The sequence below is a fragment of the Bombus pyrosoma genome, linkage group LG1 (genome assembly GCF_014825855.1).
Source record: "Bombus pyrosoma isolate SC7728 linkage group LG1, ASM1482585v1, whole genome shotgun sequence".
Taxonomy (NCBI): Eukaryota; Metazoa; Arthropoda; class Insecta; order Hymenoptera; family Apidae; genus Bombus; species Bombus pyrosoma.
In genome coordinates this window covers 15,608,746-15,628,439 of record NC_057770.1, presented here as the reverse complement: position 1 = coordinate 15,628,439, position 19,694 = coordinate 15,608,746, and the positions used below count along the sequence as shown (strand labels likewise).

Here is a 19,694-nt window from a genome sequence, read left to right as displayed (position 1 = left end):
CCTCGCGATCGATCGTAGCTCGCGTAATTGCGTGGCAAACTAGGCGGCGCGGTGTGGAACGGTGCGACGTCGAAATCGCGAATGCGTCGATCGCGCGATGCTTTTGAATAATTACGCGATTACACAATGCCTTGGAAATATGTACATGTACAGATGCGCCGTGTGTTTGTATGCAAGGAGCGTAAATGTGGGTATAGGCCGTGTGTGGATCGAGTAGCTGGTACGCGGAACGCCGATGAAACAGTCAACTCCAAGTCGCCCACGTAGTCGACGGGAATCGATAAGTTCCTGAACTTCCAGGAACCAGTCATCCGTATCTACTGGACGATTCAAATGTGGAAGAAGGAGACGAAGTTACGTGCGCTGAATGAGACAAAGTTTGTACTTCTCAGAGCGATCGTCGATACGATTAGAGATAACGTGTTCGATAACGTATCGCTGTTCACGAAAGTGTTTCTGCATTTTATAAGAAAAACGTTTCGATTAAGTAGATATATTATATCTTTGTGTTGGAATATTTATTGATATGTTAAGGAATGACTATATTATAATTCGATTATTCTACGTAAAAATATTCCAACAGATAAGAAAGATCGGTGTTTGTGTAGATTATTTTATACTACAGATCATGCTAGTATTTTGTACGTACGTCGTATAGTATTTAAAATAGCTCTTAACCCTTTGCACTCGTATGTCGAGTATGACTCGACATCAGTTTTTATCTCAGCAGCTCCTTTGTCGAGTCCCATCTATTTTTATGAAGCGTGCGAAGGAAAAGCAGGATTGCATCCTGGAAATTGTTTCAGGATATATCATACAGTTAAAAATTACAAAATACAACAATAGCGTGAATAAAAGTGGCATATTATTAATTACTTTCTTCCTTTATTTATTTAAATTGTCTTATTCTTTGGTTAAAGTAAATTTCAAACAAAACACTTGCACGCGTTGGCAGCTGCTGCTAACGAAATTGAAATAAAATTCAGTGCAAAGGGCTAATAGAGTACGCTAAAATTTTATTTTACTAAAGTAGTCTTGATATACGACACTTTTCCTGGCTGATTGTACAGTGTATCGAATAAAACAGGATTATTTTACGATCATTAAGAAATCGCGTGTGTTTTCCATCATTTTTTCCTTCCTTTATCCCGCTCAACGTGGTAAGCAGCTACGGTGCGAGCAAGTAGATTCGTCGGCGAGTCGAGCACGATGAGTAAACGAGTGGACACCGTATATATTCATCGTGCTTCTGCTGCGTAACTTAATGCACGTACCTACTCTGTGTCTTATATTACACCATTTACATTTCATACACGGTGAAACTTGGTTTATTAGATTGGAAATTTCAATTACCGTTTGATTAAATGAACTTTTATCGTCTGAGTATACCAAGCTACGTCTTCGTACGTATTCGACATACAGTACATCGTCTATTTATCATCTATTTGCATAACTATTTACCATCTGTTTGTAAAAAAAAATGTTTTTGTATCGTTGATATAGTCTCGTATTTATGTGTTTTTGTACATCTCCAGTATATTGCGAGCTTGTTACAGGCAACTTTTCCGAGAAAATCGTAGAACGAATAAATTTCATAAAAGATTTGCAAATATTTTTCGAGCAATAGTTCGCTGGCAAGTACGTGCTTCCGCATAAATGAAAAATCATAGATAGCGAAGAAGATCAGTAAACTCCTATTGCGCGAGCACAAGCTATTTGTACTTCGATGTATAGGTCGAGATAGATAGAGCTGCGTTGTATTAGGTTGTCCGAAAAGTTTCTTTCGTTTTATGAGGAAATAATAGACGCACAAGGCTTTTTGTTTTATATTATTTTGTCGAATTCCGTACGATCCATTTCACAGACTTGGCTTCACGTTTGTATGAAGGTGCACCGTTGTAAAAAATCTAACAATCTAATATCAATCTAATAATAATATAATTTTGAAATAATCTTAAGAAATAGGACGCAAGTTATTTGCAATTCGAAGGTATCGATAAAGCGTATTAATTCAACAGCCAGAGACACCTCGTTGATCGTTGGAATACAGAAATAGAGAAGGAGAAAGGAGAGAATTAACGTTCCGTGATCCGAGAGTTATTATTTCAAGTTGAAGAGGGTGACGGCGACGAAGGAAGGGGGACAGGCGTACAAAGAAAATGGGACCGGCACGGCAGTTTAATCGCCCTCTCCCATTTTCTTTTCGTTTTCTTTTTCTGACCGCGAATCGATTACCGGCTGAAAGCCGCCATTCACAACGATTCTCTTATTCGTCTTCGGTCTTTCGTCGTCGCCATCGTCGTCGTGGTCGTCAAGAGGTGATCACGAGGCGTAACGCGAACTCGTCGAACCGAGTCGTAACCGCTGTCTCCTCGAACCAAAAGAGAAAGAGAGAGAGAGAGAGAGGGAGGGAGGGGGAGGGGAAAAAGCAAGAAAGAAAACCGTCGATGGAAAAAGAGACCGAGATCCGTCACTTCCGTCCGATCGTTTCTATCCGAATTGGTTGATTCTTCTTCGTGTGTCGTATCATCCGCCTCGACAAAGAGTCGAATCGAGTCGAGAGAAGCAGTTAATAATCGTAAGAGAGAAAGAAAAATAGCACAATAAAGGAAGAAAAAATAGAAAGAGAGAGGAAGGCGGAGGGATTTCCACGTAATTCCGTGTCGACCGTTTGTGCTCCCCCGAGTACCATAGCTTCCACTCTTTTGAACGAAGGACACTTAAAGAATTGTTTTTCCTTTTCCTATTTTCCTCTTTCTTCGATTCCTTTTTGCTCCTCGTCTCCTACTTTTTTCCTTCTCTCTCTCCTCCGTTTAATTATATGACGCGTGACTCAACACGTGGGTGGTGTGCCATAGGGGAAACAACCGCGTCCAACAAGGATCGTTTTTCCCGTTTTTCATATCAGGGTAGAAAGAGATAGAGAGCTTTGTTTTTTGCCATTTTTTCCGACGATTTCGTTCCCACGCAATCGAGCGCGATATATGACGCGCGCGGCCCGGTCCAGGGAAGAACGCAAATATCGAGCACGGCGCTTAATTTGAAACAACAAAAAACAAGGGTAGGTCGAAGGGAAAAAGATGAGCGGCGAAACAATAGAAGAGATAAAGAGAGATGGAAGGACGGAAAGCAAAATATTTACCGCCGCGATATTCCGCAGGAAATGCGACAATGAAAACGCGCAGCAACCGCACCGAACTCATCGATCCACTTCAAATTACAATATCTCCATTACGAAAAGAGGGTGGAAGGAGAGAGAGAACGGGCGGGGTAGTTGGGCATCTCTAAATTCTTTAACATCCAGGCCGTTTATTAATGCCCGTGCGCAATAAAACAGTCGAGTGAGCGCAGATTTCGAAGGTAAATATTAATATGCAGATTCGCTGGGGATATATATATTCGATATTAAATAAATGTAAATTTACGCAGCGTTCTTTCTCCCCCTCCCTCGCTCTCCCTCTTTCTTTCTCTCTCTCTCTTTCTCTCTCTCGCGCGCGCGCGCGCTACTATTTGTACAACTTATATAAATCACTTTCGCGATTTGTGCACATACACCTGTTGTCGTCGGCGTGGAATAAACAAATTAAACAAACGTAAATGTTCGTACGTTTGCAATTACATTCGATACGTTCGCCCGCAGCGGAGGCAGATCCCGGCGCGCTATAAAAATCCCTGTTATTTCGTCTACCTGAATTTCGGCTCGTACACGATGCAGCGTAAATTCGTATTATCCTCGTTTAATCCATAAACAAGCGTCGAAGGGATAAATTCCGGGTTTATCGTCGATCGCACCTGCTGCGACCGAGAACGCTTTCCGAAACGTCTGCCAAGTCGAAAAGTACCCTTCCTTTTTTTCGAAAAACCTCGGCTCAGCCTGATATGTCAGCTTTGGTAAATATAATACGGTAATATTAGTGTAATTTTTATGCAGCTGTTAGAATAATCGTATTTCAGTTTCGAAAGAGCTTGCAATTCCATGTTGAAAGTCCTCTTGCATAATAATTTACCAACTAATAACGTTAATGAATTGACAAGTTAGAAGTTTGAAGTGGCAAACTTCTCTTGTGCAATTTCATCATTTTTCTCTAAATGGGATAATCAGATAATTTGTAATTTAATTTGTAAAATTTACGTGTGCAACTTCATCTGGTTATTGCTAAACCCGTCATCGTTACATAAAAATAGTTTTAACATTGGTAATTTGTTATCTGTGATTGATAAAGTGACAAAATGATCGCCATACCAGCCGAGCTAAAACATGGTTCTCGAAAATTTGCCTGACATGTATAGATTATGTCAAATGCATTAGTACTGATCGTTAATTTGTCCAATGTAATTCAACCTTGTTCTTATTTGCTTTCCTCTTCTTTCCATAGAATTTTATGTGATTTTAGATCAAGAGAGAAGTTAATGGAAATCTTCTATGGATGAAAAATTAGGTGGAAGGTGTTCACCATCGTTCGATCAATTTCACCAAGTTTAACATACTTATGATTGCGCCTTTGACGAGGATGACAGTTTTCAGCTAAGAATAGCATTGTCCCGCAGCTTTCATCGGAACCATCTTAAGCAAAGTTGACGGACAACCGGTCGTTCGAAGCCATACGTCCATTAACGTATGTATATTATAATACATATATACCAATACTTTAAAGACCAACCATACCTGCCTGATAAATCTTGCTTGGTACAGCTATCGAGCTTTGTAACGATAATAATAATTTTATTTATGACACGACGTATCACAAAAGGCGTGTGTCATCTTGCATTATGTGTGAAACGATAGGAAAACATGGAAGCAATGGAAAATACACGCGTTGCTCTTCATCAAAAACCTCAAGGAATATTATAAACATAAACCTGCAAAGTGTCTAACAGAGTCGGCAATAATCGAGAACTATCATGCAGATTAGAAAAGCTTATCGAGAGATTTGATGTAAACATAAATAAATTAGCGAATGCAAATTTTCAAAATATAATGTACATCTGTTTCCATACTGTTCTAACTTTCACGCGTTTGCAACTGTAGTAGAGTCGAACGAAAAATATTGATTCTGTAAGAATATTTATTAAAAAAATTTTNATTTATGACACGACGTATCACAAAAGGCGTGTGTCATCTTACATTATGTGTGAAACGATAGGAAAACATGGAAGCAATGGAAAATACACGCGTTGCTCTTCATCAAAAACCTCAAGGAATATTATAAACATAAACCTGCAAAGTGTCTAACAGAGTCGGCAATAATCGAGAATTATTATGCAGATTAGAAAAGCTTATCGAGAGATTTGATGTAAACATAAATAAATTAGCGAATGCAAATTTTCAAAATATAATGTACATCTGTTTCCATACTGTTCTAACTTTCACGCGTTTGCAACTGTAGTAGATTCGAACGAAAAATTTCGATTCTGTAAGAATATATTACCCCGAAATCTCCTTTAAATGTCGCTATGAACTTCCGAAATTAAATTAAATGAAATATTTAAAATATACCACATATGTGACATCGATACTGAATGAGTTGATAACATTTGCACACTACGACAAATAACCAAACTTATCGACCAAACTCGTGCAAACCTCAAACAAGTGAACAAGTCTCGCATCATCTATTGGCAACTAAGTGATTGCGGCTTTTGTCAATACCACCTAATGGCAAAATCCGCAATCACTTAGTTGCTAACCTAAAAGTGCATCTAACAAGAGATGCCGAAAACAACAATGTCGCTGCAACGGAGATATTTCCAAGCAACACTTTCGTTATTTTCTACACGTTGGTTGTATATCTTCGTATGAAGCTTCTCGCTATTGCCATTTGTTAGAAGATCCTCCGCGGTGCGACTAAGGCGACAACGATGCAAGAACGATGCTCGCGCGCGAAGTTGCCAGCTAAAACACAGAGTCTACTTGGCAATCTACCAGGCGAAACAGAGAATCTCGTGCACGCTAGCTAGCAGTTTCCTTATCTCTCCACGGAACGACAGACGTGAGGAGGGATCGCGAATCTAGCGGCGATCGAGGTTAAGTCGGACTTTCCGTGACGACGCGATGTCGAGTCATCGCGACGACATTTCTCGAAGCTGGTCATACGCGCTTTGGCCACGTTTCCTCCGCTGCCTACGCTGTGTTTCGAACTGGACTCCTCTTGCGAACAGGAAGAAAATCGAAGGAAGGATACGCTTGAGATTTTACCTTTCGATAAGTTTCGTAAATTAAAAGTATAGAGGGATGCGACATTCGAAACCTGGAAATTCCGAGAAACGCGAGACTCTGTGCTATCGCTGAGATTCGAAACTCTCGAAACGTAAACGGCAGACTAACCTGACCGAAGTCGAATCTTTCGCTTTCTTTTCGTGCACAAAAATAACTGCAAACGATAAAATAATTATAATCAATTCTCAAAATTTAGAATTCTAGAGACTCTTTTAATTAGGACCATTTCACTAATGCTTATATTGAGAAAAACTAGTTTAATGTTGTAAGTGAAAGTAAAGAATCCTTAAAAAGGGGGAAGAAAATTAGGAGTTTTGAGTTTCGAGGAGTTCGAAATCGAAGAATTCTGGAGGAATCTATGGCATTTCAACTCTTGTGACACAATAGTACTGGCGTGCTGTAACAGAACAATTCGCGATCCCACAGTCGGCCTGTACAGTTGCCTGTTCTGTGAACATACAGGGTGAGACAGAAATCGAGATAGGATCGAAAACACGTACAATTTTGAAGAATAAAGAGGAAGATTTGTAGAAACGAATACTAAACTAAGGCTAAAAAGTCTGATTAAAAGAAGTGAGCTGGTAGCATGGTGCTCCTAATTCGGTTGAGCACGCTTTGTGCACGCCAGTTCCGCGTGAGGTTCCGTTTACGACGTCTGACTCATTGACGACCATCTCTGACTACTGTTAAGCGTACAACAATCGTACGTGTGTCTCTCGATGCTTGGAAAATTTCAAGTGTCGCGATCACACAGAGAAAATCACGAATCACGATGATTCTCGCAAGGTTAATCGCTCCTGATTGTTTCGCGAACATTTTATCGTAGACTTGGCTCTAGCAGGTTTGTGTTTATTTCATAAGTATTAGGACACTGATAGAAGAATAGAGAAATTAGGTGATCCTGAATAAGAAGGCTAAATTATTCAAATCACTAAGAATGACTATCACATTTTCAATGTTCAGGGCACAAGAAGCTCATATGTTCGATATGAATTATATTGCAGCAATCAATTCGCATATTCGTATCATTAGTCCTCTTATTGCTATTTAGCATTTGCTTGGTCATTGTTACATGATTTAATTCACTATTCTGCTATAACACTTTTGCCCAGAACTATACGTTAGCAGGTAGAATTCCAGTTAATACGTACTATTCTTCTGGATTAAATTGAAAGCAACTATCGACACAAGCGATCAATGCCGATATATCTTAATTTTCTTTTCGGAAGATAACGTTATTATCTGACCGTGATAAGTGTTTCTTAGCGTGTGAATCGATCACGATTCATACAGCCAATACGAAATCAAGCCAGCTATAGTTGGTTGTAACGATCGAGATCTAAATATAATCGTTAAGTGTTTATTTATTAAGATTAATGATGTTACACGCGAGAAGCATCGAGAAAGAGGGAAAAAAAGTTGTTCGACATCTTATTAGCCTAGAGGCTAAACGAAGAAGCTTAATACGTATTAATAGGCAGCAACGAAGTATGATACAAGCAACGTGGAATATTTCATTGAAGCGCATGCATAGTAAATCGGTAGGACGAAGCCATAGTAACTATGGAGCTTGTAAACATGCTTAACTCCTCGGAAGTAACCCTTGTAAAAATAAATCCATGTTTGTATGGAGTTTTTAAAAGAGAAGGTAAGTATGAGAAGGGCTTCAGAATGTCGAGATCGAGTTAACGTGAATTATAAATACAAAATTGTAGCGAAGAAAAAACATTTTGATTTGTTGCAATCTTTATCAAGTCCTAGCACCAAAACAATACTTTGGTTTATTCTATTAATCGAAAGGTTTTAAGAGAAAAGGCAAGTGTGAGAAGGGCTTTAAAATGTTAAGATTGAGTTAACGTAAATTATAAATGCAAAAAGAGATTGTAGCGAAGAAAAAACATTTTGATTTGTTGCAATCTTTATCAAGTCCTAGCACCAAAACGATACTTTGGTTTATTCTATTAATTGAATAGTTTTGAGAGAAAAGGCAAGTGTGAGAAGGGCTTTAAAATGTTAAGATTGAGTTAACGTAAATTATAAATACAAAAAGAGATTGTAGCAGAGAAAAAACATTTTGATTTGTTGCAATCTTTATCAAGTCCTAGCACCAAAACAATACTTCGGTTTATTCTATTAATCGAAAGGTTTTTAGAGAAAAGGCAAGTGTGAGAAGGGCTTTAAAATGTTAAGATTAAGTTAACGTAAAATATAAATACAAAAAGAGATTGTAGCGAAGAAAAAACATTTGTATTTGTTGCAATCTTTATCAAGTCCTAGCACCAAAACAATAGTTTGGTTTATTCTATTAATCGAAAGGTTTTTAGAGAAAAGGCAAGTGTGAGAAGGGCTTTAAAATGTTAAGATTGAGTTAACGTAAATTATAAATGCAAAAAGAGATTGTAGCAAAGAAAAAACATTTTGATTTTTTGCAATCTTTATCAAGTCCTAGCACCAAAACAATACTTTGGTTTATTCTATTAATTGAAAATAATATTTCAAGTGCATCGTGATAACACAAAGAATGTTTAATATCTGGTGAAAGCTATCTCAAATCATAGGAAATAAGTTTTTCGAAAAGCGATACGAAAATGGTACAAAACGAGAAGACAATTGGCTAAAATGAGAATAATAAAAGGACGAAGTGGAAAAATAACGTAACTTCGAGTGGCAATTGCAATCGTTCGAAAAATGGACGAAGGATCGTGATCGAAATGGACCAGGTGAATGTCATTTTCTCGCCAACGTGTTGACTCTCGTTTTGCTCGTGTACGTACTTCGGTGGCTGTAGCTGGTCGTAAAGACGAATGTTTATTTTTTGAACGAATGGTTATTAAGATTCTTCGACGTTTTACGAGCCCTGTTAGTCGGTTCGGCTTCACCATAATTTTGAAACGTGTGTACCTGCGGCGTTAATTTCTCTTAATCAGATAGAAGGTCGCAAGACGAGAATGTTGCAAAAAGGATCGAGTACTTCACGATATTAGAATAGGACATTCGAAACCTGCAACATATTATTATCCAACAACGAATTATTTATTTGCAACATCTCGAATTACAACAGAATTCGTGAAAAGAGCCAATTAAAAGCCCTTAAAGACAGGCTCAAAAATCAAGAACGTCCACGAATCGTTCCTTTTTATGCAGAAAGTCTGTCAGAGTATGGTTAATAATCTTATAATTAATACGACATTAAACTCACAAAAAAAATAAGAACAATTCATTTCGATGGTCAATGATATTTCAATTAATTTATTTAATTAGTTTGTTCCACAAACCGTCCCTTACAAGTCGAATCATGTTTCGAGTCGTTAATTGCTCTAGTTCAGGGTCGACGGATCGATCGTGATCGAGGATCTCGATCTTACGAGGACTTTCGAACGAGAACCGCGATCGCGAGACACAGAGAAAGGAGCGCAACAACGACTAACAAGGAATGCCAATTCACCGACGAATAGATCGTCCAATTAGCAATTTACCAGCGCTCGGTATATTTCAAATAGCTACGGGAATTAGGCGGATAATACTAGGGATTTCTTTGCGAAAAATCATACCGGCTGCGAGAATACTATTGGGTTGGCAACTAAGCGATTGCGGATTTTGTCAATACCATCTAATGACAAAATCCGCAATCGCTTAGTTGCCAACCGATCTATACCGTGCAATAGAGCGATACTGTAAAAAGCAACTTAAGCAATTAAGAAATTATCAAAAAATGAGGATTTGACGAACTGATCGAAGTTTTCTTTGAACGGTAGAACTACCACACCAGTCAAATTGACTGGTTTTACAATTTTATTTTAAAATTCTTACTTCGTGTTATATTTTCTCCCCGCGATGATGTAACGACTTTCGCAACGATAACTAAAAGAACAATATAATAAATTTTATTTTGTTTTTTATGTATTCAAACTGAAAATAATTTTGTATCAAGGCTACTTCTACCAATAGCAGTCAAAATGACTGGCACTTGCCAAAGTGTAAAAGGGTCCTGCAATCTGTGTATCGAACTCAATTAACCAGATTCCTCGTTTTCTACAACTTGCCACACGTCTTTTAAATTTTTACCCCGTATCATTCAGTATGATGATGTCAGTTATCAGGAAAATTCCCGATCGATCGCTAGATGCTAACGCTGGAAACAGCACAGCTGTCAAAATGACTGGTTCTACACAATTTTATAAATGTGTCAACCCTCGTTCAGGTCGATCATGGTCCCAGATGGATTAATAATACGAAAAATGTACTACATAACGTGGAATTGCTTCTGTAAGAAAGTAATAAATCAATAAATATAAAAATATTCTATTATTACGTATTTTTTACAGACCAATCATTTTTACTGGTTTTGTTAAAAATAGCTTCGTGTTAACTATCGGTAGTTCTAGTATTAATTCAATAACATAATCCAACTGTTAGGATTTCAGCTGTTCTTTTATACATACACTTTCTTTCACGTAAATTATAACGTAAATGAATATATATTTTAACACGTTGACTGCCATGGGGGTCACCGGTGACCGGCACTTGATTTGGCTACAGCGCCGTGGGGGCCACCGGTAACCGGCGACGCAGTAAACATTAAAAGTACATAATTATAAGAAAAGAGGACAATTGTAATAATTGTCTACAACGCCGTGGGGGTCACCGGTGGTCCTCGCCACGAAAAATGCTTCGAGCATGATTTTATAACTCATTTTATTCGCTGCAAATAATATTTCAACATAATATGCATCGCATAATGAAAAGTTCACGTCGGCGCCTTGGGCAAACCATGGAAAATTCGTCTGGCAGTCAACGTGTTAATATGTGTAATATTATTCGTATAAACGAGGTTCTATTGTACAATAAGATCGATTAGATGCATATATCGATGATACTGCTTGGGCAAAGGTAATCGAAATATCGCATACTCATCGAGTTCTCAAAACGTACCTAAACTGTTTAGAGTTTCGAACCTATCAAGATTTCCAAGAGCTGTAAGCTTCGAATCATATTCCAAGGGATTCGAATTTTTTGAAATGAAACAATTAAGAAATTATCATAAAACGAGGATTTGACGAACTGATAGAAGCTTTCTCCTTAGATTCTACCGCTAACAATTTTCCCGTCTTATTCAAAGTCTAAGTTTAGATAATTACGTATAACGAATAATTGCCTTATCTATTAGATAACGCTCAAAATTATGTAGTTAGTAAAAAGTAAGAATCCAGGATTATGCCACATATATTCGCAATCGTTACGCGATTCAATCGACTGACAGTACGTCACGTACCTGTTCACAAGCGCACAGCTGATGTCAGCGAAAGAGAGTGACGTCAACAGGCCGCATTGCTCGTTATCACGGGTATTGCGATTAGCTGAAATAATCTCGAGGCGCGAAGAAAAGCAGCGGCGAGTTACACGGATACATTCTTGCGAAACGAGCGCTGGGAAAACGACGTTAGGCAGAATAAACGACAGCTCTGAATGTACACGTAACGTGACCGTATTGACCAGAGATTTTTACTGTAACGTTCGTTCGTGGCACGTTGCTCTAATGTAATGCCGCATCCACACTGGAATTTGCCAACGATTTGCAAACAGTTCGGCAACTATACTTTCACAGAAATATTTCACGACTTTGTACACATTACAGAGAAACAACTAGAGATAATATCAAAAATATTTTTTAGACATCCTATTTCGAAAATCAGCATGTTGAAAATAGGTTTGCTGTCCTCTGGCAAATATTTCCAACTATGTAAAAATATTTATTTATCTTGTTCTATGGAAAAAAGTATATATCATAGTGTATACAGGGTGGTTGGTAACTGGTGGCACAGTTTCATCCGTACCGAGCGAAAAATCAGGGTCGATTTTCTCGAAAACAAAGCCTCAAACGAAAAATTTTTATTCTATATTTTCGACTTATTTTTTCGCATATTCTTTTGCACCACTAGTTACCAACCATCCTGTATAATATATACATGATTGTAATATAGTATATTAATAATAATTATCATTCTCTGCACCTCTGTACATCTGTAAATCTTTTATGTACAAGTCAGTCTTGCATCGATACTTTGAAGATATCCAGATTAGATCATAAGACGGTGGAATATAAAAAGAATATAAAGTGGACGTTTTTAAAACGTGGTAAATACGTTATCTGACAATAAGTTTGTATACTGATCGTGGAATGAAGGTAAAGTCGTGACCATCCAACATTCTGTAAACAACTTGCAAATACATATGTAGACTTATCACGAACATGTGCTTTGAAGCAGCTTCGGTGAAAAAGATATATGCGACGAGATCATAAAATCGGTCAGGTGGTAAAGTTTACATGTCCCGAGAAGCGAAACGGTAATTTGAGACATACTGGAGAAGATAATGGGCTCGAGATTCGAGACTTCTTGACTCCAAACGTTTCTTTCTTTGTAATATGATCCGGATATGCCGAGGTCGTAAAATCAATCAAGAGTGAAATGAACATGTTTGGGACAAGCGAATTGACAGAAATATGAGAAAACAAGAGTGTGAAAGTGCGGACGGTACAGTACGACGAACACAAAAATATTTTTATTTTTAACACAAAACGTATTACAGTGTTTACATACTAATTGATTAGGTTCAAGTATATTGAATTTCATTTAGCAATACTTTCACAAGACTACCACAACCCAATGCTATAAGAATGAGATGTGGAACCTGATAAGAAACGCTTGGTCGGAAAATAAAGATACGTGCCAATACCTTTTGTAGCCACTGTATATACAGAAGATACGAATGTTGCTATAAAATTAGATAGCAAAGAGTAAAAATAAAGAATAAATCATAAACGAGATAAAATTAAATTGAAAGGGAAATTAGACTGTAAAGTCTGTCGCTGATTTCAAACGCTGAAATAGAAGTTTGAAAAGGTCTAAGGGTAAATCAAAAGTACTCTTATTGTATCGAATCTAAATCTATGGCGGCGGCATAACGACGACCATGAGGTCGGCGACGACGCGACGGGTAAAAACGCGCGTTCTCTCGATGACTGGAACGTTTCCACAGCACGCTTCGACTCACTTTCTCGCCGTTGCATTGCACGCCTCTCTCTAATCGTTGACAGCGAACGATAATGGAAACACCGGATTTGCATACAAATGCCGCGGTCCTCCGCGTTCCTTCATCGACGAGTTCACCGATTAATCCACGGCGGTCGATCGTTTAACGTCCGCCAACCGATCTTTAGAAACTCGACACAGAAATGTCGCGATTCAATAATGAAATCGTGCGTAATAATGGGTAAAATCAAGTTCAATATGTATTGGATAAGTTCATGATGATGAATTTCAATATAAAAATTTCGATTTATGAGATTCGGTTATCGCTTGCAAGAGATTATGTTTCATTTCCTGTATTTATCAAGCACTCGTGTATCGTGCAAGATGATTTTGAACTACGGAATGAGTTCTGTGTATATCTTGTGCATGTGTTTTGGCCATTTGTGATTGAACAAAATTATCTATTATAAACTTTTGCCAGGATTTTTATAATTAAGAAACGTAAATATGGGAGATTTTTTAACAACGCAACGCTACAAAGAGCAAATCACAGCTATCACAGCAAACAAACAAAAATTCTGACCATACCTGAAGTATAAAATGGTCGTAAAAGTTTAGAATTTCTTTCATCGAGGTTTAACACTGTTTCTTAAAACGTAAATGCCGCTAAACAGTATAGGATTCGATTCTATTCGAAAGTATCTCTCTATCCTATTCTTCTTCGAAGTTTTCACGAGACATTTGAATCTCCTCAGTCACATTGCAAATCTATTTGCGATATGTACCTGGCGAACATTGTCTCGACAATACGTACAACGTGTTTTGAAATTAATGGTAACAAGTTCACAACGAGAAAGTTATCAGATATTGGAAAGTAGGAGATCGTTTTCAAAGGCTCACCTAAGCGTATTATTACAAATGGCACAGGTTTCCGATTGACAGTTAGATAGGCACGAAGACAGTAGATTCTCCTTTGTTTCTTCGTGGCGATCCTGTACTGATCGCGTCTGTTGTATCCACGAAGCATTAATCGATGTCTATGGAATCACCAGATAAGATTAATCCGATTATTAATAGAGAAAAGATAACGGAAGTGAAGTCTGTACGTCGATGTGTCCTTTCTTATTTCAATGTGTGTCGAATGCTTACGCACAAAGCAGTTGTAATTCGTATATTTAACTAAATGCTCTCGTATATTCAACAATTTACGAACATATGTACATAATCAAGTTTTTCAGAAATAAAGTCGACCAAATTTATTTTTCACGAAATTTTCAATTTCACTGGTAGGAACGTAAAAAATTTTTAAACCGATCAATAAAGAAACTATCGTCAAATGATTTTGACGAATCGATAGAAGTGACAAGATCCACCGATATTATTTAACTAATATGAAATACCTCCAATTGTACGTATTTACATATGGAATAATAATAAATAGTTGCGTAAACGCCGTTAAAAATTATGCAATCAGCAAAATGTGAGAAAGCGAGTGTGCACAGTTGAAGCCCACGTGATCCGAATTCAAATCTCCTTAAAAATATTGTCTCTCTTTATTCCAATATACCTCAAAAAACATCAAAAACTTTCTATTCCTTTTTCAAACCTATTTACAATATCCTTCCATTTTTATGTGCAATCAAAAGTAAAAAAAAATGGACAATTTGTTTATCGAAACTGGGAAACTGTCGCGCGAAAAGTAGAGGTCGATTAAAAGATGGAGGAAGTGAGAGAGAGAGAGAGAGACAGAGGCGAGCGGCGTTTTACTTGTGCAAGAGTTCCCTGTAAATACCGTGTGCATGCGAGCGGGCAAGACTACGGCTATGCGATTACCGTTGTAACTTTCCTAACAGTGCAAAATGCAGATATTCGAAAGATTACATGGTAGACGGGCAAGCAGGCACGCCACCAAGAAACGGAGCTTTCCCGTATGTGGCGCAAGTTTCCTTCTGTTCGCCAACGCGCCATCGTCAGCGCCACGGAAACTACGAACAACGCGATGGCGACGCGTAAGGCCTCTTTCACATGACAATACCTGTATCGCATTATATACGTCGGAGATGAAACGACACCGGAGCCTTTCCTTTGGAATTTTGGGAAAATCCACTGATACTTTGGCCTAGATTCTATCATAGCCGTAATTAAGCAATTCTTGTCATTCAATCCGATTGTATTTGTCCGAGATTCGCGATAGTGGGATTGGGCTCGGAGTGACACGACTGGTCGCCGAACGTAGCCACGGTCACGGGATGGACGTTTCGCCTGACGGAGGTGTGGAGTGGTTGTATGGTTCTCCCTAGAAACGTGGTTGTGGCGGCATACGACCTCGAGAACGGGCCTGGCCACGTGTGATTTTGTCTCGGAGGTGTCGATATAATGGGACACACGTTGTATTAATAATCAAACTCCAGGCAGAAACTGCCTAGCAACGGCGATTCGAACTTTCTCGATGCTTCCAACCAGCATGTAACAAACGAACGCGATCGTAAAGGGAGGAAAATTTTCATCGGTCTATTATTCGTGCGATCGCCTTGGAAAGTTACACATCGAGCAGCATATACTGAGCGTCCCAGCAAACGTATTTTGCGCTTCAAAGTATTTTACGTTTAGTAAAGAGTTATCCCGTTGACCGTGGATTCGTTATTGAACCCAGGAACATCGTCAATAGCATCTCGCGTGTCTAAACACCACGGTTATTCGTCAAACTTTGTAAAAAGTCACATTTATACCTGTAAATATAATCTCTGTTGTACAAAACGATGGAACAATTCGAATGAAGAATTGTTACGCGCCCTAAATTCTAACGATAACCCGACATATATATATATATATATATATATATATATATATATATATATATATATATATATATATATATGGAGAACGAGGCCGATAACAAGATAGGTAGATGCTCATGCGATACAATATCCGCCTAAAAGGATAGCTAAATGTGGATCGTTTATTTCATAGTGGAGAAATCGACAGAGAGACTGACACGAGAGAGAATCAACTAAACTGAGCTATGCTACAACTGCCGAACTATGTTGTTGGATTCTTTATTCTATCTATCTTCTTTTTTTTTGTACGTGGAGAAATCCTCATGGACACTCCGCCGTAGGCAGCAGCAGAGCAGTGTCGGACTTATTCTTTCTATTTGGGTTGGCAACTACGTGATTGCGGATTTTGTCAATACCACCTAATGACAAAATCCGTAATCACTTAGTTGCCAACGCTATATATAAAGAATATAAAATAATGTTCATTAAAATAGAGATCTTCGTAATTAGTGTTTGGACGACAAAAAGAGAGCGCGAAATGAAATTGTACATGAAATTATTTGCGAAACTGTTCAAAACTGTAAGACAGTTTTGGAGCGTGGGTGAATCGGTTGATCTTCAAACTGTGGTTTGCTGACGTGGTTGCTGCGTTTTTTCGGCTTTCAGATCGGCAAACAGCGCAGTTAAAGCGGAGGTCAGCGAGAGAGAGGCTTTCGTACTTACGCACTTACGTAAAGATATTGTGTTTGCGTGTGCATATTATCGGTGAAATTCTAACACGCATGAATACTAGCATTTGTTTCTATAGTTTGTATGGACTGAAAGGAAGCCGCATAGATGAAAAGGAAATCGCCGGCTGTTAATCAATCTGATACTGAAAATCAGTAGTACGTTGCTGTATATCATAAGAATTGTCGTCTGAACTTTTCCACAAACGATAATAAATAATCGACGTCCACCATACGCGTATCGCGATTACTCGTAGTGCCGTGTGAAAGAAGCCTAACGCTTTGGATTAGCCCGTAAATCTGAGGTGCGATTCGCGGAAACTCTATTTCTTTCGACGACAAATCATGCGTCGTTTAAAGAATCGTTTAGAGGTGCGTTCGACCACGATACATCGCGATTACTTCGCTTGCCAGACGTGTTTCGCAATCGTCGTTAAAGGTTCTTTACCATAGTCGAAACGATCGCCGTTACGCCGTTATTGTTGCATCACCGTGATCAACGTTACACGCGATACTATTGCCAGCTATTATCTAAGCGAGAGCCGAGTTCCGATGCGTGAAACGATACCGAGTCTACCATCGATTTTTAGGCATATTATTGTAGTTTTTAGTGAGCTTCAGCTTGTTGGTTACACTGTTTGTTAGAATGTACAGATATTTGCAAAGGATAGTTTTATAAATTCCATGTACACAAGTTTTGGAATATTTTTAACAGGATTTTGATGTTTAGCAATTATGTGATTGCGGAGTTTGTTATTAGATGATATTGATAAAACCTGCAATAACTTAGTTGCCAACACATTAAAATCTGAATCTTAAATTACACACAATCGTTGTGTGTTGAATTACTAGTAATATGCTATTTGGAATTTTCTATTTCAAAAACTGATTTCCTGTGCTTCTACAAACTGTACCTCTTTGATTCCTGTCGCTTCAAGCCACACAAATTTCAACAATCAATCGACGATTCAGAAACTAAACCAATCGATTCCATCGATTCAACGCTATCGCACGATGTGTTGCTAAAATCGAGAATTATTTCGTGAAGAGAACACCACAAAGTGAAGTTTGTCTTGTCCTAAGTGATGAACAGACAAATTTTAGGCTGGAATTCCGAAACTTTTGTGAGCCGAAAGCTACTTTCGAAAATTTGTCGATTAGACGAAGCGTAATTGCTGTGGAGGATCGATCGACAAGTAATTCAAAATTAATTTGATACACGAGATCCTAGATATTTGATACCATAGCTCTGTGAACTGTGAGAAACTAGACAGAAATAACAATCCTCGCGCAATCTTTAGCTGAATTCGAATTGTTCATCCGACGATTCTCGACGAGTAAAACCCTTCCAATGAAAATGTAATCCAGTGAGTCGCTGCCTACACTTTCGACATCTATGTTTTAGACCTGTGCGGTTGCTTTTATCGTAAATGTGACTCGCGAGTGAATGTGTGAACGGGAAACAATGGTAATTAAGAATGAAAGGTACATCTGTAAGTGCAAATGAGAAGCATGGGTGAAGAAGGCGGCCGAGCAAAGTGTGTGAAATGTATTATAGCAGAGATTAACCACGTGTATTGTGATTTTTGTATTAGTTTTACAAGTCTCAGCGTTAAAATCGTTTCTCCTATCAGCCGCTCTCTCAACACCCACAATTTTCACCCGGTGAAAAGAGGGAAGAATTATTGAAACTTATAATATCTAATTATTTATTCACGAATATCGATCCCTTTACTCTTAGATTATCAAATAAAAGCAACGATAACCGTCTTCCATGAATGCTCTGTCTTGAACAACGTCCATGTAACGTATCTTTCGATGTGCTGTAGAAAATTAGCCCTCCAAATATATTTTTGGGTCGTTATCGATAATTGTTTACAAATAAAAAATAATACTCGTCTGTGAGTACTGTGAGACCCGTGAACGCAAACCCGGTTTACATTCGAATGAATGTTTTAAAAAATTCCACAAATTACTCAATTATAATTAATATAAATATTGCAATCAAAATTGTATTACCTCCGAGGTGAATAAAGATTGTTTTGAATGACTTTAATACTATTATTTACACGTCATTGCAGCATTTAAAATCTGACGCTTAAAAACTTGCAAGTCGAAGTATGATGAGAATAAGTTGGAGTTGCCGGTCGATATTCACAATTAACACATTGTTGATTTTACTGAGAATTTATCTCATGTCACCGGCTATTATTTCGTAATTGCATGTGCAGGTAAAGCGATATAAATAAACTTTAATAAATTTTATTTATTATCCAACTTTTAGTATTTCTTTTTCCTATGATAAACAGTGTAGCGATCACCTACGTGTAATGGTACGCAACAGCTTTCGCAAATATATCTAGTTTCGCTGTGTTTTCCTTTTCAAGGGCATACTCTACACGCTCTAGTCGGATTTGTTTTTCTGCCAGCGACTATTTTTTCCAAGACGTGGTTTCTCAGTTGTCCGGAAAGCCTGAAGGGCGCGTCATTATAAGGAGCTGTTTTAGAAATTCGAGAAGCGTCAGGTGCAATGCTGCGTTCTTTGGAATCCACAGTTATCCATTCTCTAGCTACTTCCAGTAGAAACTTTTTGTATCTTGTTTTATTTTTTGGCAGGTAGGTACGGTACGTTTTATATGCATTGAACAAGGTACAGTTTATCAGAAAAAATGCTAATTTTTTCGACCACTTTAAAGTTTTTCGTAGAATACTGCCGTTCGCCAAAAACTGATCTGCGCGATCTACCCCTTTCCTGTGCTTGTTGTATCGTAATATGCACGTAAGTTTAATGATATTTTGCTGGCCTATTATCAGATTCGCTATCTTCTGATACAGTATCATTTTCCAAGTCACCACAACTCGATTCACAATCACTCGGACTATCAGATAAAACATCGGCGTGTAATTCATTGAAAGATTCTTCATTGCCAGGTTCCGTCAT

At 38.1% G+C, this 19,694-nt stretch overlaps 1 protein-coding gene across 21 annotated transcripts in view; it reads right to left on the bottom strand.

Moving 5' to 3' along the window:
- Positions 1 to 19,694, bottom strand: part of LOC122570392 (bromodomain adjacent to zinc finger domain protein 2B-like) — a 225,839-nt gene that overhangs the window by 134,247 nt on the left and 71,898 nt on the right. The window contains exon 1 of one of the 21 annotated variants that reach the window (XM_043732703.1): positions 14,149 to 14,237. The exons of the other annotated variants lie outside the window; for them this stretch is intronic. The gene's annotated coding sequence lies outside the window, so the exon portion shown is untranslated. Of the gene's footprint in view, positions 1 to 14,148; positions 14,238 to 19,694 lie in introns of those variants that run through there. 21 annotated transcript variants of the gene reach the window in all.